The sequence below is a fragment of the Orcinus orca genome, chromosome 2 (assembly GCF_937001465.1).
Source record: "Orcinus orca chromosome 2, mOrcOrc1.1, whole genome shotgun sequence".
In the NCBI taxonomy this organism is placed as follows: domain Eukaryota; kingdom Metazoa; phylum Chordata; class Mammalia; order Artiodactyla; family Delphinidae; genus Orcinus; species Orcinus orca.
The window spans coordinates 93982804-94007464 of NC_064560.1; the positions used below are offsets into that span (position 1 = coordinate 93982804).

Sequence of the window (24661 nt, forward strand, 5' to 3'; positions counted from 1 at the left end):
CAATCCTCCTTACACAGTGTCGGGGGTCCTCCGCCCTCATCCTGCACCTCTTTTTGTCCCCACAGTGCTTCCTCTGGAGAGGCAGCTCCATGAGGCTGCCCGCCGGAACCACGTTGGGAGGATGCCTCAGGGACCTGGCGGTCCAGTGGTTAAGACTTCGCCTTCCAGTGCAGGGGGTGCAGGTTGGATCCCTGGTCGGGGAGTTAAGATCTCACATGCCTTGTGGCCAAAAAACCAAAGCATAAAACAGAAGCCATATTGTAACAAATTCAATAAAGATTTTAAAACAAAACACTGTAAAAAAAAAAAAAAACATTGCAACTGACACATCAGCCTCCCTTGGTCCAGAACCCCTGGACTTCTGACCAGAGGCACCAGGCCACCTTTGTCTCTCCAGGTGCCTGTCCCTATCTGCCAGCCTCCGACTCCTGACCTTTGAGCCCCTGCCCTCCTGACTCTAAATCTGTTTCTTGGAGGAGCCTTCTGGATGGGTCACAAGGAATAAGAGTTAAGAGCACTGGAATCCTGACCCTGACTTTGGGCCTCAGAGATTTTGAGGCAAAGTGGACAAGGAGGCCAGGGCCTGAGCCTCCCCCAAGTTAACACGTGCCGATGTGCCTGCCCCAGGCTCCGGGAACTGTCCCTCCTGTGTGGAGGTGACACTATAGCATTATTCCCAGCCGGAGCCCCTTTACACACGTGATTTCTGGCCCTGATGTGTACTCTCCTCCCGATCGGCTCCTTCATCCTCCCAACGTGGTTCCGGCGGGCAGCCTCATGGAGCTGCCTCTCCAGAGGAAGCACTGTTGGGACAAAAAGGGGTGCAGGATGAGGGCGGAGGACCCCCGACACTGTATAAGGAGGATCGGGGAACAGCCCCTCCCTGGCTTGAATGTCTCCTAGGCAGGGGGTCTTCCAGCTCAGAATGGTGGGTGGATGCTTCTCCTCTTTCTTAATGTTGGAGATTTCCCCAGACAGGCTGCTTCTCCTTCCAGCGCACCTCATGTCCACGTGACCAGGACTCGGCAGAACCCTAAAGCTGGGAGACCGTGGGCAAGACCATCCACAGGAGCCAGGTGTGTGCCCCTCCCCTCTCAGAGGTGCCCTGTCATCCAGTTGTCCTGACTGCTATTGCTGTTCTTGAGGAAAGGAATGCAATTCATTCCCACTGGAGTCGATAACGACCTTTCCCATGGCTCCATCAGTGAAGAAGGCAGCCAGGATTTACTGAGCCACCCACTGCGTCAGGCCCGGGCGAGGCCAGAGGCGCGTGTTCACTCGGCTTCTTTGTCCTCGTCCCTCCACCTTTTCTCTCCTCATCCCCTAATCCTAACCAGCTTTCGCCTCCTGGTTGTGGGGCCCTCTCTGATTGCCTTCTCTGTGGTCTCTGCACTCCTCTCATCCTTGTCGCTGCACCTTCATCTCAGTCTCAGACTAGAAGGAACCTCCAAGCCCCCCTTCCAGCCCCTTGCCATGGCCAGCGGTGGGCTCAGAGGGTTGGTGGCCAGGCCAGGGGGACTCAGGCCTGACGACGTGGTCCAGGGCTCATCTCACCAGAACCCCATGCTGCCGTCATCCTGACTGCTCTTGGCTTATAAGGATGTCCGGTCTCTTCGGCTGGACCTCAAGCTCCTTGGGGGCTCTGGCCACACCTGACACTTGCCAGCCCACTCACACTTCACAGTGGGCCCAAAGCTGAGCACATGAAGGAATCCACAAAACTCTGCTTCCATGAGTGACACTGAAAATCCCCAAGCTGACAGATGCCTGTCCCCACTTCAGAAAGGCTTAGATACACAAGCACAAGGGACAAATATTGGGCTGGCCAAAAAGTTCGTTTGGGTTTTCCCGTAACATCTTACAGAAAAACTCGAATGAACTCTTTGGCCAACCCAATATTGGCTGGCCCTTTGCACAATCAGTACAGGGCATGTAATTTGAGGTTTTATTGCTGCTGAGCCTACATCCTGCACATTTGGTCCACTGCAAATGTACAGACCCAGCCCCTCTGTGTATCCAGGGACAGGTCGCCAGTGTCTTGGCAGGGAAGGCTGGGATGCATTAAAGTGACAGAGAAGCCTGCCATCAATTTGTTTTTTCCAGATAAATTCCACGTGGCTTTCCAAATACAGGAGAGGGTTTGGGGCTTTCTGAGGCCTCACAGATGCAACCTATGGACCTCAGAGCTGCTGCCCTGTGGCTGAGCCATTTCCTGGCTGTGTGACTTAGGTTACTTAATTTTTCTGTGCCTCAGTTTCCTCATCTGCAAAATGGGGACATGAGCTGCCCTGCAGGGTTATTGTAATGATCGGATATAAGTATGTGAAAAGCTCCTAGCATGGTATCTGGCAAATAGTACCATCGTCATCATCACTATTATTCCTCCAAAACAAAGGGTCAGAGAATAAATTCTGGCGGCCAAAGACCTGGGGGGGGGTGGGGCTTCCTTCTTTCAGGGCTCTCTGAGCCAGTGAAGCCCCAACCAAGGAAACACCCTCCCTACCCACCTCCCTGCCCTGCTTTTCTCCACACCACCCCTCACCACTGGCCTATGCTATATTTACATATTTATTAGCTTTATTGTCTGCTTCCCCCATTATAATATAAGCCCATGAAGGGAGAGATTTTTGTCTGACCTGTTAACTAATATATCCCTAAATTCAGGCCCTGGCATATATTTGCTGAATGAATAAGTGACACACAAGTCATTAAGTCTCTTCAGGGCTTTTGAACTATATAAGATGTGGCCCCAGTTGAGACTCATTTGTTCCCTGGAAAACCAAACCACAAGCTCAGGTAAATGGCAGGAAAGAGGTGTATGGGGACAGGGGGAGCTTCATGTCAATACTTCAGGGGAAAGGGGGAAACATCTCCTTCCAAGTGTGGTCCCCATTGATGGTGCCACCCTTCCTCACCCCTAAAAGGGTCTGCCTTTCCCATAGGGGAAGAGAGGGTCCTTCTGGAAGAATCTCACTCAGATCTCAAACACCTCCGGGAAGCAACTGTGTCCTGAGCATTCCTTTCCTTAAACTCTTGGACGAAAACCACTATGATCCAGGTTCAGCAAAAGATCTGGCAGTTCAGGCGTAAGCTTAGGGAAGCTGGGGTTTAGTTCCCGCACTGCCACTTTCTAACAGCAGGAAACATCCCCCTTGGGGGCCTCGGTTCCACTGTAGAATCAGGGGAGGGTGAAAAAGTGATCTGTAGAGATTCCTACCAGCTCTGACTCCCTTTCTCTTGACGGAAGCCTGGGAGAGTGGCCTGGTTTGTGCTGGCAAACAGCCAAGAGCCTGAAGGAGAGCATGGAGGCCCTGGAGAGCGCCAGTGAAATCAACTTCAGTCTCATCTCTTCCATGCATCTCAATCCATGCATCCTCTTTCTGGACACAACAGACACACACTGCACTCTGGCCTCTGAGCCTGTGCCTATGCTGGGTCCTCTGCGCAGAATTCCCTCCCGCGCACCCCAATGATCCATTGCTGCACGTTCTTTAAGGGCCTGCTCAAGTGATGTCTGCCCCAAGCAGAACCCTGTACCTGTTTGAAAGGCTTAGCACCTGATAGAACCCCCACTTCCATCTGCATCCCAGTGAGGAAAATGGCACAGTCCTTCACTCCCTTTGGCAGTGCAGCCAAAGGTCCCCGAAGCTGGCTGATGTCCACAGGGATGCCACTGCCTGGCCCAGAGGCCCTAGCAGCCAGGCACACTCCTGGAGGGGGCTCTGAGGTGCCCTGATCCCCCCTGCAGCACACCATACCTCCTCCACTCCCCATCCAGCCCCGACATTCTAAGGGAGCTGGGGCCCTCAGCATTTCGACCACTTTAAGGCTGTGTGACCTTGGGCAACTTGTTTAACCACTTTGTGCCTCAGCTTTCTCTTCTGCAAAATGGAGATAACAGTAGGTCCTACCCAGAAGGCTGCCGTGGAGATCAAATAAAGTGCTGGCACACAAAGTAAGCACCCAATAAAGGATCGTATTCCCATCTTCTTTCGAGCTAATGTCTCCTCCACCCAAGCTCCCCACTCCAGGGCAGGGAGCACCCCCAGTCCCAGGTGAGCAGCCAATGTCCCCTCCGCCAGGTGCGAGTTCCTCTCGGGGCCACAAAGAAGCCCAAGACGCAGGTGGCCACGCGGACCGCGCAGATCTCAGGCTCGGTCGCCCCCGCTGGGTTGCGGCGCATCCTCTCGGGCCTCTACCCGCCCCTGTCCCGGCCCCCACCCCGCGGACTCACGGCCCTGGGTCTCCCACGCCAGCTCCTCCTCCATGCCGCCGCTCCGGAGCTCCTCTGTGTTCTGCCTGGTCGCGAGCGGCCCGTCCGCCCGACTGGGCCCAGAAGCTGAGGGAGGAGGAGCTGAGCTGGGGGTGAGGACGAGGCTCCCGGGAGCGTCGGAGTGCAGGCAGCAGCCACTCCTCCAGAGCCCTCGCCCCTCCTTGGCTCTTGGGTATGATGCGGGCGCAGCTGCTCCGACCTCCCGACCGCCTCCCATCCCGGGCCAGACTGCGGGTCTCTCTCTACGGGCTCCCTTGACCAGCCCACGGCCCAGCGGTTCAGAGCCACTAGGGGCTACGCAGGTCCCCCTGGGAATGTCTCCTCTGCGAGCATCCGGTCCCGGATGCACGACCTCCCGCAGGCCCCTGGCTCGCGACTCGGGAGCCTGGTCTGGTGCCCCCAGGAGCTGAAAGTCAGACCCCAAGCACTTGGGTGGGCATTTAAGGAACAGTAACCTCAGCAAGCCTGCAGGCATATGAAGAGATGGTCGATTTGTTCATGATCAGAAAAATACAAATTAAAATGACAGTGAGATACCACTTACACCGATTAGACTGGCAAAAATTAGAAAAACTGGATAATGCCAAATGGTGGTGGGGAATGAGAGGTGTCATGGCCAGGTGCACTGCTGGTGGGGGTAGCCTGGGGCAGCCATTCCGGCAAAGAGTCTTGGCAGTAATGAGGGAAACTAAACACAGCAAACTCTGACCCTAAAAGCCAGTTCCTTCTCTTACAGGCTCATCAGGGGACATGTAAGAGGATTTTGTTGCTGGGCTGTTTTGTGGTTACTGGGAGCTGGAAACAACCTAAGTGTCCACACTGGGGGAGTAGATGGATAGGTAAAATGTGGTACTACTATGCAACTACAGATGCAAGGACCACGTGTATTTACAGCAACATGGACTGAAACACCAAGTGCTGAGCAGAAAGAGTAAAACAAGCAAATGAGACCTAAAACACAATACCAATAAAAATGCTTGCACACAAAACAACACAGATTTGCAAAGGTACATACAGTACAAACAAAATGATACACATTAAACATATCAGAATGGGTTGTACTTCAGACCCTGGGGGATGTCCATGTCTTCTCTTCTTTGCCTTTTAGGCATTCACAGCCTCTTTAGATTTGGGGATACTGGGGTCCCACGCATCTCTATCCCAAGGTAAGAAGTCATTGCTATTTCTTGTGGGATCAGAGGAGGACAAATATCTTTCAGTCATTAGTGTAGATCAGAAAGGCTTCCTGGAGGAGGAATTACTTGGAATGGCCTTTGAAAAATAACATAATGATAATAGCTAACAGTTAATGCGCCCCATGGTTAAGACTTTGTGTGGATTATCTCATTTTGTCCCCCAAACCACCCTATGAAATGGACATTATCACCAGCAGATTATGGGGAAGGAACTGAAGCACAGAGAGGGTAAATAACTCTTCCTACCCCCCACAGTAAGTGGTGAAGCCAGGGTTCTAACCCAGCTGGTCTGATTTAAGAGCCACAGCATGAACATCTGGTAGGTGGAAAGGACATTGATGGAGCCAAACCTGCAGACAGCTGGTGGTTGGTCACTCTCCAAGCCCTGGCCTCCCTGATGGATGCAGAGGTGCCAGGGAGCAGTTGGCTGGCACAGCTGCCCAGCTGCCATCCTTGATGTCCATGATCTTGAACCAGCAGAATGAAGTGACTGCTGCTTTATCATCTTCCTCCTGCAGCCACTGCTGTCTGGAGATAGTCTGTGTCTCCACACCTTCCCTGGGGCACCTGGAGGTGAGACCCAAGTGACCATGAGTCAGCATTAGAGAAACCCTTGGGAAGTGGGTGACTGACAGAAGCCTGGCTGTCCCCACCAGACCAGCCACCCTGACCCAGGCTAGGCCACACCCATCCAGTGCTTCTAAACCCAGAAGTTTCTATGGGCTTCCTCTAGGAGGCCTCCCCAGCCTTCAATGATCCCACATTCTGGCCAGGGATTTTTAAATTCATTATCCCACTTAATCCTCACAGCAATTCTACAAAACAGACATTGTCACCCCTATTTAATGGATGAGGAAACTGAGGCTCAGAAGTGTCCAATAACTTTTCAAGGTCACAGCAACAAATAGTGGTAGAGGCTGGATTCAAACTCACTGCACCACACTGCCATTTCGGTCTGGACCAAACTGGCCCATTATCCAACTCCTTTTCATCCTTCAAGTTCAACTCCACAGCACCCACCCCTGGCCTCCAGCCTCCCAGGAAGGCTCCCTTGTAGATGCCATAACTAGCTGGTGATCTAGGTCAGTCCCTTCCCCTCTGTGGGCCTCGGTCTCCTAAAACCACTGGGTTGGAGGTGGGGCCTGTGAGCCATCCAGCCCTGATGGTCCATGGTTGGACAAGGCACAGTGATCTTTCCTAAGATCACTCAAGTGGGTTGAGGGCCTCTAGCACTGGTGACAGGTTTCTCCACAAGATGGCCCTCCTGGTTTTTCTCTGTTCTTACCTTGTATCTTAAGAAATTAGAGAGGGTTTCTTTGTTTTACAAAATAGAACTGTGACTTGTGTTTCACAATCTACCTAGTTGATTTCATGCTTCTTTGTTATTTGGGTGACATTCTGTTAGAAAGACAGAATCCCAGGCCCCACCCCAGACTGACTGAATCAGAACCTGCATTTCCACAGGACCTCTGGTGATTCCTGCGTACATCAAAATATGAGAAGCACTGCTCTAAGCTGTCAACGCTACTTCATTCCAATCCATCGTTTTCAGGCTTTTATGCCTATTTTCCCAAGCAGGTCTAATTAATCTCTTTGAGCTGTCGTCATTTCTTGAGCAACAGCTGTGTACCAGCCACTGTATCAGTTCTTTATCAGCATTATTTCCTGTACTCTTCCCAACCTCCCTATGATGCCTTTTCTTCCAGAGAGAGGTCACAATTTGTAATTTTGGAACACACAAATAACACCGGGTCCACCTATTCCCACTCAGAGCCCAATGCCCTTTCATTTCATACTCAAAAGAATCACTAGCATGGTTCCAAAGCCTTGAAAAATAATGCAGGGGACTTCCCTGTTGATCCAGTGGGTAACACTCCGTGCTCCCAATGCAGGGGTCTCGGATTCGATCCCTGGCCAGAGAACTAGATCCCGCATGCATGCTGTAACTAAGAGTCCACATGCTGCAACTAAAGATCCCACATGCCACAACGAAGATCCCGTGTGCCGCAACTAAGACCTGGCACAGCCAAAATAAATAAATAAATATTTTCTAAAGAAAGAAAAAGAATACAAGTGATATTGCCTTTCTCAACAGTTTATTTAACATAGGCTCACTGCAGAAATTATAATAATTTCACAAGCTATTAGCATACAGGATAATGTCTCTTAAAAAGCCAATAAAGAGGGAGCCATTTTCAAGAATACAGCATTGAGGGGCTTCCCTGGTGGCACAGTGGTTGAGAGTCCGCCTGCCGATGCAGGGGACGCGGGTTCGTGCCCTGGTCCGGGAAGATCCCACATGCCGCCGAGCGGCTGGGCCCGCGAGCCATGGCCGCTGAGCCTGCGCGTCCGGAGCCTGTGCTCCACAGCTGGAGAGGCCACAACAGAGAGAGACCTGCATACCGCAAAAAAAAAAAAAAAAAAAAAAGAATACAGCATTGAGAGAGAAGTGCATTGTTGAGACCATCTGGATGGTCTACATGAACCCAGTTCAGGCCTCTATATAAATTCTTAAGAATCTCGTGGGTGGGTGCAGAGATCTACCGGTTCTGCAGGCACCAAGAGAAGCCTGAGGATGTCAGCTCCAAGCCCCAGCAAGATATAACAGACTTCACTTTGGATTAGTTCACCCACTCCTGCTTCATTAAAGAGGATTTTGAAAAGAAAACCCCAATCAAGTCCCCTTTCCAGCCCCACTTTGTTCCAGAATTGAACAGAAACAGTTTCCTGTTCCAGCCGTGTGGCTAAAAGGGTCTTGGTGCTCTGGCCAGGTGTCAGACCTGTGCCTCTGAGGTGGCAGAGCCGACTTCAGGACATTGGTCCACCAGAGACCTCCCAGCTCCACATAATATTAAACAGCAAAAGCTCTCCCAGAGATCTCCATCTCAACGCTAAGACCCAGCTCCACTCAACGACCCAAGCTACAGTGCTGGACACCCTATGCCAAACAACTAGCAAGACAGGAACACAACCCCACCCATTACCAGAGAGGCCACCTAAGATCATAATAAGGTCACAGACACCCCAAAACACACCACCAGACATGGTCCTGCCCACCAGAAAGACAAGATCCAGCCTCATCCTCCAGAACACAGGAACCAGTCCCCTCCACCAGGAAGCCTACACAACCCACTGAACCAACTTTAGCCACTGGGGACAGACACCAAAAACAATGGGAACTATGAACTTGCAGCCTGCGAAAAGGAGACCCCAAACACAGTAAGTTGAGCAAAATGAGAAGACAGAGAAACACACAGCACATGAAGGAGCAAAGTAAAAACCCACCAGACCAAACAAATGAAGAGGAAATAGGCAGTGTACCTGAAAAAGAATTCAGAGTAATGGTAGTAAAGATGATCCAAAATCTTAGAAATAGAATGGAGAAAATCAAGAAACGTTTAACAAGGACCTAGAAGAATTAAACAGCAAACAATGATGAACAACACAATACATGAAATTAAAAATTCTAGAAGGAATCAATAGCAGAATAACTGAGGCAGAAGAATGGATAAGTGACCTGGAAGATAAAACAGTGGAAATAACTACTGCAGAGTAGAATAAAGGAAAAAGAATGAAAAGAATTGAGAACTGTCTCAGAGACCTCTGGGACAACGTTAAACACACCAACATTCGAACTATACAGGTCCCAGAAGAAGAAGAGAGAAAGAAAGGGACTGAGAAAATATTTAAAGAGATTATAGTTGAGAATTTCCCCACTATGGGAAAGGAAATAGTCAATCAAGTCCAGGAAGCATAGAGAGTCCCATACAGGATAAATCCAAGGAGAAACACGCCAAGACACATATTAATCAAACTATCAAAAATTAAATACAAAGAAAAAATATTAAAAGCAGCAAGGGAGGGCTTCCCTGGTGGCGCAGTGGTTGGGGGTCCACCTGCCGATACAGGGGACGCGGGTTCGTGCCCCGGTCCGGGAAGATCCCACATGCGGCGGAGCGGCTGGGCCGGTGAGCTGTGGCCGCTGGGCCTGCGCGTCCAGAGCCTGTTCTCTGCAACGGGAGAGGCCACAACAGTGAGAGGCCCCCGTACCACAACAACAACAAAAAAAAAGCAGCAAGGGAAAAACAACAAATAACACACAAGGGAATCCCCATAAGGTTAACAGCTGATCTTTCAGCAGAAACTCTGCAAGCCAGAAGGGAGTGGCAGGACACATTTAAAGTGATGAAAGGGAAAAACCTACAACTAAGATTACTCTACCCAGCAAGGGTCTCATTCAGATTCAATGAAGGAATTAAAACCTTTACAGAGAAGCAAAAGCTAGGAGAATTCAGCACCATCAAACCAGCTTTACAACAAATGCTAAAGGAACTTCTCTAGGCAGGAAACACAAGAGAAGGAAAAGACCTACAATAACAAACCCAAAACAATTAAGAAAATGGTAATAGGAACATACATATCAATAACTACCTTAAATGTAAATGGATTAAATGCTCCAACCAAAAGACACAGACTGGCTGAATGGATACAAAAACAAGACCCGTATACATGCTGTGTACAAGAGACCCACTTCAGACCTAGGGACACACACAGACTGAAAATGAGGGGATAGAAAAAGATATTCCATGCAAATGGAAATCAAAAGAAAGCTGGAGTAGTAATTCTCATATCAGACAAAATAGACTTTAAAATAAAGACTATTACAAGAGACAAAGGAGGACACTACATAATGATCAAGGGATCAATCCAATAAGAAGATATAACAATTGTAAATATTTATGCACCTAACATAGGAGCACCACAATACATAAGGCAAATGCTAACAGCCATAAAAGGGGAAATCGACAGTAACATAATCACAGTAGGGGACTTTAACACCCCACTTTCACCAATGGACAGATCATACAGAATGAAAATAAATAAGGAAACACAAGCTTTAAATGATACTTTAAACAAGATGGACTTACCTGGTATTTATAGGACATTCCATCCAAAAACAACAGAATACACTTTCTTCTCAAGTGCTCATGGAACATTCTCCAAGATAGATCATATCTTGGGTCACAAATCAAGCCTCAGTAAATTTAAGAAAACTGAAATCATATCCAGTATCTTTTCTGACCACAACGCCATGAGATTGGCTATCAATTACAGGAAAAAATCTTTAAAAATACAAATACATGGAGGCAAAACAATACACTACTTAATAACCAAGAGATCAGTGAAGAAATCAAAGAGGAAATAAAAAATTACCTAGAAACAAATGACAATGAAAACACGACGACCCAAAACCTATGGGATGCAACAAAAGGAGTTCTAAGAGGGAAGTTTATAGCAATACAATCCTACCTCAAGAAACAAGAAACATCTCAAATAAAAATCCTAACCTTATAGCTAAAGCAGTTAGAGAAAGAAGAACAAAAAACCCCGAAAGTTAGCAGATGGAAAGAAATCATTAAGATCAGATCAGAAATAAATGAAAAAGAAATGAAGGAAACAATAGCAAAGATCAATAAAACTAAAATCTGGTTCTTTGAGAAGATAAAAAAAATTGATAAGCCATCAGCCAGACTCATCAAGAAAAAAAGGGAGAAGACTCAAATCAATAGAATTAGAAATGAAAAAGGAGAAGTAACAACTGACACTGCAGAAATACAAAGGATCATGAGAGATTACTACAAGCAACTATATGCCAATAAAATGGACAACATGGAAGAAATGGACACATTCTTAGAAAAACACAACCTTCCGAGACTAACCAGGAAGACTAGAAAATATAAACAGACCAATCACAAGCACTGAAATTGAGACTGTGATTAAAAATCTTCCAACAAACAAAAGCCCAGGACCAGATGGCTTCACAGGCGAATTCTATCAAACATTTAGAGAAGAGCTAACACCTATCCTTCTCAAACTCTTCCAAAATACAGCAGAGGGAGGAACACTCCCAAACTCATTCTATGAGGCCACCATCACCCTGATACCAAAACCAGACAAAGATGTCACAAAGAAAGAAAACTACAGGCCAATATCACTGATGAACATAGATGCAAAAATCCTCAACAAAATACTAGCAAACAGAATCCAACAGCACATTAAAAGGATCATACACCATGATCAAGTGGGGTTTATCCCAGGGATGCAAGGATTCTTCAGTATACGCAAATCAATCAATGTGATACACCATATTAACAAACTGAAGGAGAAAAACCATATGATCATCTCAATAGATGAAGAAAAAGTTTTCGACAAAATTCAACACACATTTATGATAAAAAACCTCCAGAAAGTAGGCATAGAGGGAACTTACCTCAACATAATAAACACCATATATGACAAACCCACAGCCAACATTGTTCTCAATGGTGAAAAACTGAAACCATTTCCTCTAAGATCAGGAACAAGACAAGGTTGCCCACTCTCACCACTATTATTCAACATAGTTTTGAAAGTTTTAGCCACAACAATCAGAGAAGAAAAAGAAATAAAAGGAATCCAAATCGGAAAAGAAGAAGTAAAGATGTCACTGTTTGCAGATGACATGATACTATACGTAGAGAATCCTAAAGATGCTACCAGAAAACTACTAGAGCTAATCAATGAATTTGGTAAAGTTGCAGGACACAAAATTAATGCACGGAAATCTCTTGCATTCCTATACACTAATGATGAAAAATCTGAAAGAGAAATTAAGGAAACACTCCCACTTACCACTGCAACAAAAAGAATAAAATACCTAGGAATAAACCTACCTAAGGAGACAAAAGACCTGTATGCAGAAAACTATAAGACACTGATGAAATAAATTAAAGATGATACCAACAGATGGAGAGATATACCATGTTCTTGGATTGGAAGAATCAACATTGTGAAAATGACTACACTACCCAAAGCAACCTACAAATTGCTAATCCCTAAGTTGATAGGGATTCAGTGCAATCCCTATCAAATTACCAATGGTAGTTTCTACAGAACTAGAACAGAAAATCTTAAGATTTGTATGGAGACACAAAAGACCCCGAAAAGCCAAAGCAATCCTGAGAAAGAAAAACAGAGCTGGAGGAATCAGGCTCCCTGACTTCAGACTATACAACAAAGCTACAGTAATCAAGACAGTATGGTACTGGCACAAAAACAGAAAGATAGATCAATGGAACAGGATAGAAAGCCCAGAGATAAACCCCTACACATATGGTCACCTTATCTTTGATAAAGGAGGCAAGAGTATACAATGGAGAAAAGACAGCCTCTTCAATAAGTGGTGCAGGAAACTGGACAGCTACATGTAAAAGAATGAAATTAGAACACTCCCTAACACCATACACAAATATAAACTCAAAATGGATTAAAGACCTAAACATAAGGCCAGACTATCAAACTCTTAGAGGAAAACATAGGCAGAACACTCTATGACATAAATCACAGCAAGATCCTTTTTGACCCACCTCCTAGAGTAATGGAGATAAAAACAAAAATAAACAAGTGGGACCTAATGAAACTTAAAACTTTTGCACAGCAAAGGAAACCATAAACAAGGCGAAAAGACAACCCTCAGAATGGGAGAAAATACTTGCAAATGAAGCAACTGACAAAGGATTAATCTCCAAAATTTACAAGCAGCTCATGCAGCTCAATATCAAAAAAACAAACAACCCAATCCAAAAATGGGCAGAAAAACTAAATAGACATTTCTCCAAAGAAGATATACAACAGATAGCCAACACATATATGAAAGAGTGCTCAACTTCACTAATCATTAGAGAAATGCAAATCAAAACTACAATGAGGTACCATCTCACACCTATCAGAATGGCCATCATCAAAAATTCTACAAACAATAAATGCTGGAGAGAGTGTGGAGATAAGGGAACCCTCTTGCACTGCTGGTGGGAATGTAAATTGATACAGCCACTATGGAGAACAGTTATGGAGGTTCCTTAAACAACTAAAAATAGAACTACCATACGACCCAGCAATCCCACTACTGGGCATATACCCTGAGAAAACCATAATTCAAAAAGAGTCATGTACCACAGTGTTTATTGCAGCTCTATTTACAACAGCCAGGACACGGAAGTAACCTAAGTGTCCACTGACAGATGAATGGATAAAGAAGATGTGGTACATATATACAATGGAATATTACTCAGCTGTAAAAAGAAATGAAATTGAGTTATTTGTAGTGAGGTGGATGGACCTAGAGTCTGTCATACAGTGTGAAGTAAGTCCAAAAGAGAAAAACAAATACTGTACGCTAACACATATATATGGAATCCAAAAAAAAAAAAAGGTTCTGAAGAACCTAGGGCCAGGACAGGAATAAAGACGCAGACCTACTAGAGAATGGACTTGAGGACCCAGGGAGGGGGAAGGGTAAGCTGGGACAAAGTGAGAGAGTAGCATGGACTTATATATACTACCAAATGTAAAACAGATAGCTAATGGGAAGCAGCCGCAGAGCACAGGGAGATCAGCTCAGTGTCTTGCGACCACCTAGAGGGGTGGGATAAGGAGGATGGGAGGGAGACTCAAGAGGGAGAAGATATGGGGATATATGTATATGTAGAGCTGATTCACTTTGTTATACAGCAGAAACTAACACACCATTGTAAAGCAATTATACTCCAATAAAGATGTTTTATAAAAAAAAAAAGCCGGGCTTCCCTGGTGGCGCAGTGGTTGAGAGTCCGCCTGCCAATGCAGGGGGCACGACTCGTGCCCCGGTCCGGGAATATCCCACATGCCGTGGAACGTCTGGGCCCGTGAGCCATGGTCGCTGAGCCTGCACGTCCGGAGCCTGTGCTCCGCAACAAATGATAGATTAATTACACTATTGTTCCAGGCAGGGGCAGATGTAGAGCTCAAAGCCCAAATTCAATTGAGGTGTACCCTTTCTACCAGTTTTGGTTTCTCAGGAGAGACATCTTTGCCAACAGACAGCTACATTCAGCTATCAACGCAAAAATAAAAGTCCCTTGTTGCTAGAGCATGTTGCTAGGCAACGATGGCACCTGTATTATCTGGCAGGCAGGTATCCTTCTAGGCTGCAAGGTTTGTCACCACTGCTGATAAAGGAGTAGTCTTTACCAGGGCAGGAGCTAATGCCCCAAGATCTTCAGAGAGCTAGATCAGCAAAAGGTAGCTTTGCCCAGACCGAAACTCTCATATATCCCCCGCAAAACTCTCGGTATTTATAGTTTAAATGCCCCTTGCCATAGTGGCTTCTCCACACATTCTTGCTGATAAGCCCCCATTGGGGCCCCTCAGCAGCTGAGCTACGAAGTGCTTATCAACAGCAACAGATGAGATGAAGACATCCTGACACAGCTTACTTCACTCATATCAAAACAACTTTACTTCTAAAAACAACTTTTTTTCTTGTCTTTGACACAAACAAGTAGATTAAAACAGCTGCGCGTAAGTCATGAACAAGTGGGTTTGAAATCATATCAAACCAATACACAAGTGGCAAGGATTTCAGGGAAATTCAGACACTGAAAAATGTCCTAAAAACCGTATTTCAATATCTCTTTCCCCAAAGGTCCACTCATCCCAGTAGGGCCCCTACTTCTTCCAAATCTCCTCTGCCGCTCTTCTCCTTAACCAGACTGTTTGTAACATCCAAATGTTCTCTGCGCAGCCTTGCTTTTCATATAGAACAGTTTTGTCTGCTCTGAGCCTGCGCGTCTGGAGCCTGTGCTCCGCAACAAGAGAGGCCGCGATAGTGAGAGGCCCGAGCACCGCGCACCTCTTCCTGCCACTGGGATCTCCTCCACTGCCCCAACAGCCCTGTGGGGTGCCCCCAAGCAGCCAGTCTCCTCCTTCAGAGGCTGTGAAGACTCCTAGCTTAATACTTTTGAATATGTCATGTGAATGTTTGTTTACTGGCTTGTTAGCTACCTCCCCTACTTCCCTTTAAGCACTTTTGTTCACCATTAAATCACAGGGAGGGACAGCGGAGGGCAAGTCTCAACTGTACAGGACTCTCTAAGTTGATGGGAGCCCTGAACGAGAAGGTCTGAAGTTCCAGGTGCCCCAGGCAACATTTGGGAAGAGTCCAGAAATGCCTGGATTTTATTCCTAGCTCTGACCTTGCTGGGTCTGGGGGCTGCTCCAGGTGTTAGCCTGTGACCATAAGACTTCTTCCAAGCCCAAAGGACTGTTCAGAAGGGCCCCTGGGGGCGCAAGGTCTGGGCTGTGAGGACTCCTGCTGGGGCAAAAGGATCAAGACAAAGCAACTATTTCTTTTCTCCTAATGTTTTGTTTAGAAAAATTTAAACCTACACAAAAGTTGAAAGAATAGTACCACATATTAATATTTTGCCATATTTATCTTATCTAAGAGATATGAGTCTTGTAAATACTACGGAAATTTTTAAATATACTCAAAGATAGAATAATATAATGAACCCCACATACCTATCTATTATCCAGTTTCAACAATTAACAATCCATGACGAACTTTCTCCTCCTCCTGAATTATTTTGAAGCAGATTCATAAATACCATTTTATCCATAAATGTGAGTATCTCTATAAGTAAAGCCTCATTTTAAAACATAATAAAAATACCATTTTCACACCTAAAAATTAACAGTAATTCCTTAATATCATCAACTATTCAGTCGGTGTTCAACTTTCTCCAATTACTATAGTTTATTCGAATCAGAATTCCAACAAGCTCCATACACTGAAATTGGCTGATTTGTCTCTTAGTCTACAAGTTCCACTCCACTCCCTTTCTCTCCCTCCCTCTCCCGCCCTCTCTTTCTCTCTCCTTCCCACCCTCCCTCCCTCCCTCTCACAATTTATTTGTTGATTCACTGTACTGGGTCGTATAACCTGTAGAGATTCCCACAGTCTGTTTTGCTGATGACTTCCCTAGGATGTCATTTAACACGTTCCTCTGTCACCTGTGTCTCCTATAAACTGGTAGATTGATCAAAGCTTTGTAAGTGGAGTTTTGGAGAGGCTCCTTTCTATCAGAAAATACACAACGTCTTGTCCCTCTTTGTGTGATGTTAGCGGCCGTTGATGATTTCCTAAATCCATTTTTTAAACCACTCTGATATTGTGATTCATAATAAGAAATATACATTTGGTCTTTGTCCCTGTTCCTGGAGCAGAGCTCCTAAAACCCTAGGAATCTCCCACGTGTGGAGAGCGAGAAAGGTGTCTTTTGTTATGCTAGTGAGGTGATTTGGGAAGCCTCTAGGTGACCTAAGATTGGGGTCTGGTTGCCTGGGGAACCAATTGAGATTAGACAGTGGGAACTTTCAGTCCTCTTCCCTCCCCAGCCTCTGAGGAGGGGAGAGGGGCTGGAGTTTGAATCAGTCAACAGTAGTCAATTATTTCATCAATCATTCCTATGTAATGAAGCCTCCATAAAAATCCAAAAGGAGGGCGTTCGGAGAGCTTCCAGGTTGGTGAACACGTGGAGATTCCAGGAGAGCAACGACCCGGAGTGGATGGGGAAGCTCCACACCCTCTTCCCATACTTGCCCTGTGCATCTCTTCCCTCTGGCTGTTCCTGGGTTATATCCTTTTATAATACATTGGTAAACATAGGGATGATAACTGCTACTGGGTTGGTCTTATTTCTGGGATCTTTCAGTGGATAGGGCTAGGAAATGTTTGTTCATTTGTTTTTCTTCTGATAAAATGCATCATGAGTTCATACTCATGACTATCAACTCAAATTCAAGACAACAGGGTTTTACCTAACATCATCAAAATTACATCTGTGTTTTCCTTCTCCCATGTTGGAAATCCTGCATTCACTTTACCCTATAATCTACTCACAGCAGTCTCGGAATAACAATTTCAACATAATAACCAATAACATGATTCCTGAAAACTGTTTTTAAAGTTTGTCTGGTCATTTGGATATATCCCACTAGGGGCATACAGTTGGCCCTCATATCTGCAAGATCTGCATCCAAGGATTCAATCCACCCCAGATCGAAAATATTTGGAAAAAAATTCCAGAAAGTTTCAAAAAAAAAAACTTGAATTTGCTGCATACTGGCAACTATCTACATAGCATTACACTGTATTAGGTATTACAAGTAATCTAGAGATGATTTAAAGTATGTGGGAGGATGTGGGTAGGCTATATGCAAATACTATTGAAACCGTGCAACTCATATTGGGACTTGAACCCACGTACCTGGACTCGAACCCTGCCAAAACCCAGATTGGGACTTGAACCCACGGTCTTTTAATTGAGATCACACATCTGGTTTCAGGACTTAATGAAGCTCAGCTTCTTGATGTCTCCTCGAAGAAAGAATTCAGTGAGAGACAAAGGGATAGATAAGAAGTGGATTTATTTAGAGAGAAACACACTCCACAGACAGCGTGGGCCATCTCAGAAGGCAAGAGGTCCTGAAATATGGCGTGGTTAGTTTTTATGGACTGGGTAATGTCATAGGCTAATGAGTGGGAGGATTATGACAACTATTTTGAGGAAGGGGCGGGGATTTCCAGAAATTGGGACCACTGCCCACTTTTTGGCCTTTTATGGTCAGCCTCAGAACTGTCATGGCGCTGGTGGGTATGTTATTTAGATGCTAACATATTACAAGGAGCATGTAATGAGGCTCAAGGTCCACTGGAAGTTGAATCTTCTGCCATCTTGGACCTAATCGGTTCTAACAAGTTTTTGTCATGTCCTATGGCTGTGTCATTCTTTTAAAGGTTGTGCCCTGTCCCCTTCCCTCCTGTTTCACTATGCCACTCTATAAGGAACTTGAGCATCTACAGATTTTGGTATCAGGGGTCCTGGTACCAATCCTTCCAGGATACTGAGGGATAACTGTATAGTCACACTACTGTTTTAAAGCCACTTGGAACAGTTCCTCTCTATGTGATTATGCTACTAACTCAACAGGCATAGGTTTGTTTCATTTTGCTTTTTAGATTTTTTTTCCTTCCAGTTTTATTGAGCTATAATTGTGCTATAATTGACATACAGCACTGTGTAGCTTTAAGGTGTATGGCATAATGATGTGACTTACATACATTATGAAGTGATCACCATAATAAGTTTAGTGAACATCCATCATCTCAAGTAGATACAACATTAAAGAAATAGAAAAAAAATTTTTTTCCATGTGATGAGAAGTCTTACGATATATAACATACAGCAGTGACTCTTTAGATTTTTTTTTTTTTTTGCGGTACGCAGGCCTCTCACTGTTGTGGCCTCTCCCGTTGCGGACCACAGGCTCTGGACGCGCAGGCTCAGCGGCCATGGCTCACAGGCCCAGCCGCGGATCTTCCCGGACCGGGGCACGAACCTGCGTCCCCTGCATCGGCAGGCGGACTCTCAACCACTGCGCCACCAGGGAAGCCCTTTAGATATTTTTTAACATTAATTTTGTTTTAGAATTATGTAAAATGTTTACAAGTTTCAAAGTCAAGTCTCTGAAGGTTGTCATAGTCAGTTGTCTAAGACCTGCAGCTTCCACCTTATTCTCCCTCTCCTTCACTCCATATCCAGCTTTTATTCCCAGCTGATGACACAGTTGACCAATAGTGGCCTCCTGCCACCACAGATGCTCAGCGGCAGACCCAGTGGCATCCTCTACACAGAGGAAACAGCTTCCCACAGACCTCCTGCAGCTTCACCTCTGGTTGCATTTCACAGCTGGACCAACTTGGTTTCTCAGAGTGGCTAGTGCCTCCTCTGATGCTCTTACTCACCTTCTAGTCTCTGTCTTCCCCAGCTCTTCCACAATTGTGCAAAGCGAATTACCATCAAAAAGCCTCCATCCCAGACTTCCCTGGTGGTCCAGTGGTTAAGAATCTGCCTACTAATACAGGGGAGATGGGTTCAAGTCCTGGTCCAGGAAGATCCCACATGCCATGGGGCAACTAAGCCCATGCGCCACAACTACTGAGCCTGCGCTCTGGAGCCCGTGAGCCACAACTACTAAGCCCACTCACCGCAACTACTGAAGCATGCACGCCTAGAGACCGTGCTCCACAACAAGAGAAGCCACCGCAATGAGAAGCCCGCGCTCCGCAACGAAGAGTATCCCCCGCTCACCGCCAACTAGAGGAAGCCTGTGCGCAGCAATGAAGATCCAGCACAGCCCAAATAAATAAATTAAATTTTTTTAAAAAGCCTCCATACCACAACCTCAAAGTGATTCTGTTCCCCAACTGAATCCTGACTGACACCTGACTGATAAAACCTTTATTGTTGTTGTTGCTTACCCTTATATTGTTTAATTCAATCATATGTACATAATTTTTTCTCCCTTTCCTACAGTAGCATACTATACACACTTTTCTCACATTGTCTTTTTTTAGTAACAGCTTTATGGAGATATAAGCTACATATTGTACAATTCACTCATTTAAGTGTACAATGCAATGGTTTTCATGTGTAATCATCACCAGTAAATTTTAGAACATTTTCATCACCCAAAAGAAACCTCATACCCACATACCCTACAGTTTTCCTTCCCCTCCCCAGTATTCCCATCCCCCCATAGCCCCAGGCAACCACTAATCTACTTTGTCTCTACAGATTTGCCTATTCTGGACACCTACCTTGCTTTATTTACAGAACAGCTCACCTCAGCCATCTCTCTGCAGTAGTACAAGCTCTTTCTTTTGCCTTTTGCAGCCTCAGAGTCCTCCAGCATGTGGCTTATTCAACCAGTTCCTGCTGATGGATGTTTGCCCTGTTTCCAATCTTTTGCTATTACAATAGCGTTATGGTGAGTAGCCTCTTGCAAGCATCATTTGGTATTTTTTTAACCAGTGCATCTAAAGGATCTATTCTTAGAAGTGGATTTCTGGGTCAAAGGGTCAATACACACTACACACGCAATTTTGCTAGCTATTGCCAGATGCCCTACGTAGGATCTATACTATTTTGCACTCCCGTCAGCAATGTATGAAAGTGTTTCCTCACAGCCTTCCCAACAGAACTCGTCCAACTTGGATTTTTGCCAATCTGATAGGTAAGAAATGCTAACTCAGTGTAATTTTAATTTGCATTTCTATCATTATGAGCAAAGTCTTCTTCTATGTTTAAGAAACATTTTCTTTTTTTCAGCGAACAATCTGTTCTTACCTCTAGCTCATTTTTATGATTGTTGGCCTTTTTCTTTTCTTCAAATTTTTATTTATTTACTTTTGGCTGCGTTGGGTCTTCGTTGCTGCGCACAGGCTTGCTCCCCTGCATGTGGGATCTTCCCGGACCAGGGATTGAACCCGTGTCCCCTGCATTGGCAGGCGGATTCTTAACCACTGCGCCACCAGGGAAGTCCCGGCCTTTTTCTTAACAGAATTTTAGAGCAACTTTTATTTCCTGTCTTATTAATAATGTTTGTTTATTACTAAAGAAAATTTAAAAACGCAAGCAAGGAAAAAAACACCCACAATTCATCTACCCAAAGATGCCACTGTCAGTCACTTGCTATATATATTATGTTAGCCCCTTTCTGACAACAAGTGCACACGCACGCACACAAGCACACACAGTGTTAAAATATTGGCTGATCTTGTGCCAGCCCTTGGGAGCCAGAGGCTGCACTGGTTTCCTCTCTGCTTAGAGCATTACCCCTGTGAGGGGAGAGAGGCCCAGAGTGTGTGCAGGAGGGAGAAGAAGGGAGTGGCAGAAGGACCTGACAAGTGGGGACAGGAGTGGCCAGTGGGCGGCCCCTGGAGAGGAGCCTGTACTGAGTGGGCAGTTTGATTGTGGGTGGGAAGGAGCATTCCCCCTCTCCTAGAATTGCTCCCACCAAATCAGGAGGATGGGTGGAAGAGCAGGAGCACAGGGACAGAACTGAGCTCCAGTCCAGTTCTGAGCTGCCGGGCCATGTGACCCTGGACAAGTCTCTCCCTGGCTCTTCATAAGGAAATAAGCATGAATGGTCTTTTTTTTTTTTTTTTTTTTTTTTTGCGGTACGCGGGCCTCTAATTGTTGTGGCCTCTCCTGTTGCGGAGCGCAGGCTCCGGACGTGCAGGCTCAGCGGCCATGGCTCATGGTTCCCAGCCGCTCCGCGGCACGTGGGATCTTCCCGGACCGGCGCACGAACCCGCGTCCCCTGCATCGGCAGGCGGACTCTCAACCACTGCGCCACCAGGGAAGCCCATGGATGGTCTTTTAGGTCCCTGCCCACTGAGGCATTATATCAATAAGGCATGAATAATTCATTATAAGCCAGCATTGATTAACGACACAAAAGGAGGCAAAGTTGGATATTCTTCAGGCCTCTGAGCACACCCCTAAACTCACAAACCTTGGACCACCACCCACACCCCCAGCACTTGTGTACCCATGTCTACCTGAGTCCAGTCCCAGCTCTGCCTCTCTGGACGCCTGACTCTGGGAAAATCACTAAATCTCAGTTTCTTCCCTCATGCACACAGTGAGTGTCCCATTATGATGGTGATTACTATCTTGCTCTCCACCTGCCACCTGGATCATCCCATTGAGTTACCTTACAACCCAAGTGCTAATAAATCTAAGCTCCATTTTACAGAGGAGACAGGTGCAGTTCAGAAAGGTTAATGACTCGCCCAGAGACACACTGCAAGCAACTGAAGAGTTCAGAGTGGGCTTCTCCAAAGGCGAACTCAGTGGTCCCCAAGGCGCCGCAGCCAGTGCTGGTCCCGGGCAGGGCCGCGGGAGCGGCTACAGATGAAGCCCGAGGACGTCTTTCGGGCCAGCTTCCGCTGGGCACCCCAACTCTGGGGGCAGCTCTGTCGTCAGGAAGGAAAGCGATTTGGGGGGAAACCTCAGAAAACAGCGCAAGCAAGTCCCCCTGTACGGAGGAGACAGACGAGAGAGTTACCTCGCGCGTGACGGCCCGGCTTCCAGAAGCGGCGCCTCCTCCAGGAACTCCGCCGGAAGTGGGCGGAGCCGGTTTGGCTCGACTGCAGTTCCTGTTTTGGACACACTGGGGAGCCAGAGCCGGCAAAGAGCCGCAGTCAGGAAATACCGTAATTCCCTCCAGTGTGCGCATACGTAATCTGTTCCCATCACCAGAGAGGCTGATGGACACAGGCTGTAGTCTGACCTGAGGTTGGCCATGTCCTCCAGTGAAGGAGGAGGCTCTCCCTGCTGGGTCCTCCACTCCGGGCTTCCTGCTGCTCTGCTTTATGAGGCTTTCCCCAGAATTCCCAGTGAAGGTCCTTGAACGCCAGGCTAAGTACTTGGGTGAGGCCGGGGTGAGGGAGAAAGAGTTGCGGCAGAGATGTTAGTAATGTGGGGTTAACTGCCAGTTTAATTCCCACTCCCCTTACTTCCCACTTCACAAGGACCTGTCAGAGAGCGTCAGGCCTTTCTTAACCTGAGGGAAAAGATAGAATGACTTTATTCACACAGAACTTTTGGGAATTACTGTGGGTTCCTGTCAGAGTGATGTGCATTTAGAAAAATGTAGAATGTGGCAAATGCTTAACCCAAAAGAACTTCTGAAGGCCTAATTTCTGAAGGAGGTGTTTGGCTGGAGAAGGGATGGGATAGGATGACCTAGCATTCCTGGGTTGGGAAATGAGGCAGCTTCGTGTGGTCTGGGCCTCAGAGCAGTTGCAGGGGCGAGCCTGCTGTGAAAGCCCAGTCCACCTGGACAGTGGGGTCTGGGTCCAAGGCCTCTGGAAGGAGGATACCCAGCCCTGGGCAGAGTCCATAGGCAAGCGCCCACAGCCCAGGGCTCTGTCAGCCCAGCCAGCATGGCACAGGATGTGGGGCAGGAGGCTGGGGGTAGAGGTGATGGGGGAAGCACAGCAAAGAGAAAGGGAAAGGCATTTAAGAGCTGGGAGGATGGAGCTGGGCAAGACCTTCATTCTCCAGGACTCAGTTTCCTCATCTGAAAGGTGGAGATAATACTACTACTTAATGCAAAGGGCTATTGTGAGAATTTAATGAGTCAGTGTTCTAAAAGTGCTCTGTAGCCAGGGCAAAGGCTAGGCAGGACACCTTCTCAGTGGGGGCTTCCCTTATTGCCCCAGACCCAAAATGCTACTCTTTCTTGGGGGTTCCCAGAGCCCATGGTCCAGCCTTTGGTGCCAGCCCTGGCCTTGATGGAAATAAATGTTTGCAGCTATCATCCCCCACTACACTGCTCTCTCCACTCCATTCCTTGCCAGACGGTGAACTTTTCGAGGCATGCATGGTGGCTGATTCATCCCTAAACTCATTCGAAAACAAGGCCTGATAATACTTGGCAAAACGATACTAAAGTTCACCTAAAAAAACAAACATGTGAAAACAGACAGTAAAGGTATGGAAACAAAAGCAGTGGAAGGAAACTGGGACCAGATAGTGAAACAATTTGACAGGAGTTATCAGAATTTTTTAAAATGTACGTAGACTTTATGCTGAACACCTTCATTTGTAAGAATCTACACCACAAAAGTAATAACAGTGAGAGGGCAGAGATAAATGTGCAAGGATGTCTGCTGCAGTATTGTCTGTAATGATAGCAAAGAGCTGGAACCAACCCAAGAGTCCATCAACAGAGGATGGTGAAATAAATTGAGGTGCAGCCATTCAATGGAATACTGAGCAGTTGTTGAAAAGAACTGAATGAGTCTATGAGTACTGAGGTAGGAAGAATCTCTGAAAGATAGCAAGATGCAGAATAGAAAGTACAGGATGAGTCCATTTCTTTTTTAAAAATTTTTATTTATTTATTTATTTTTGGCTGTGTTGGGTCTTTGCTGCTGCGCGCAGGCTTTCTCTAGTTGTGGTGAGCGGGGGCTACTCTTCATTGCGGTGCGCGGGCTTCTCATTGTGGTGGCTTCTCTTGTTGCGGAGCATGGGCTCTAGGTGCGAGGGCTCCAGTAGTTGTGGCATGCGGGCTCAGTAGTTGTGGCTCAAGGGCTCTAGACAGGTTCAGTAGTTGTGCTGCACGGGCTTAGTCGCTCCGCGTCATGTGGGATCTTCCCAAACCAGGGATCAAACCTGTGTCCCCTGCATTGGCAGGCGGATTCTTAACCACTGTGCCACCAGGGAAGTCCCAGGATGAGTCCACTTCTTGAAAAACATTCTCCCACCACTGCCTTCAAGCCTTTATTTGTTGACTCTCCCTTCCCTGTCCTAGGATGGCAATCTGGCAGATCCTTTGCTATGCAATCCCTTTAGGATATTGACAGTCTTGTCCAACCCAAGTTAAATTCCAAGTTCTTTGCATCTTCAAAGTACATATAGCACAGATACATACCAGGCTTGTCATTTTAACTCGCTTATTTCTCACCACAGCCATC

The 24661-nt window shown here is 46.4% G+C and overlaps 1 long non-coding RNA gene across 1 annotated transcript; it reads right to left on the bottom strand.

Annotated features, from left to right (window-relative positions):
* Window positions 1–61: 61 nt before the first annotated feature.
* Window positions 62–23798, bottom strand: LOC125963485 (uncharacterized). Its single transcript, XR_007475514.1, has 3 exons — window positions 22246–23798; window positions 5820–6036; window positions 62–4339 (listed from the first exon to the last, which is right to left on the bottom strand). It is a non-coding gene; the product is annotated as an uncharacterized LOC125963485 (long non-coding RNA).
* Between the last annotated feature and the right edge of the window lie 863 nt (window positions 23799–24661).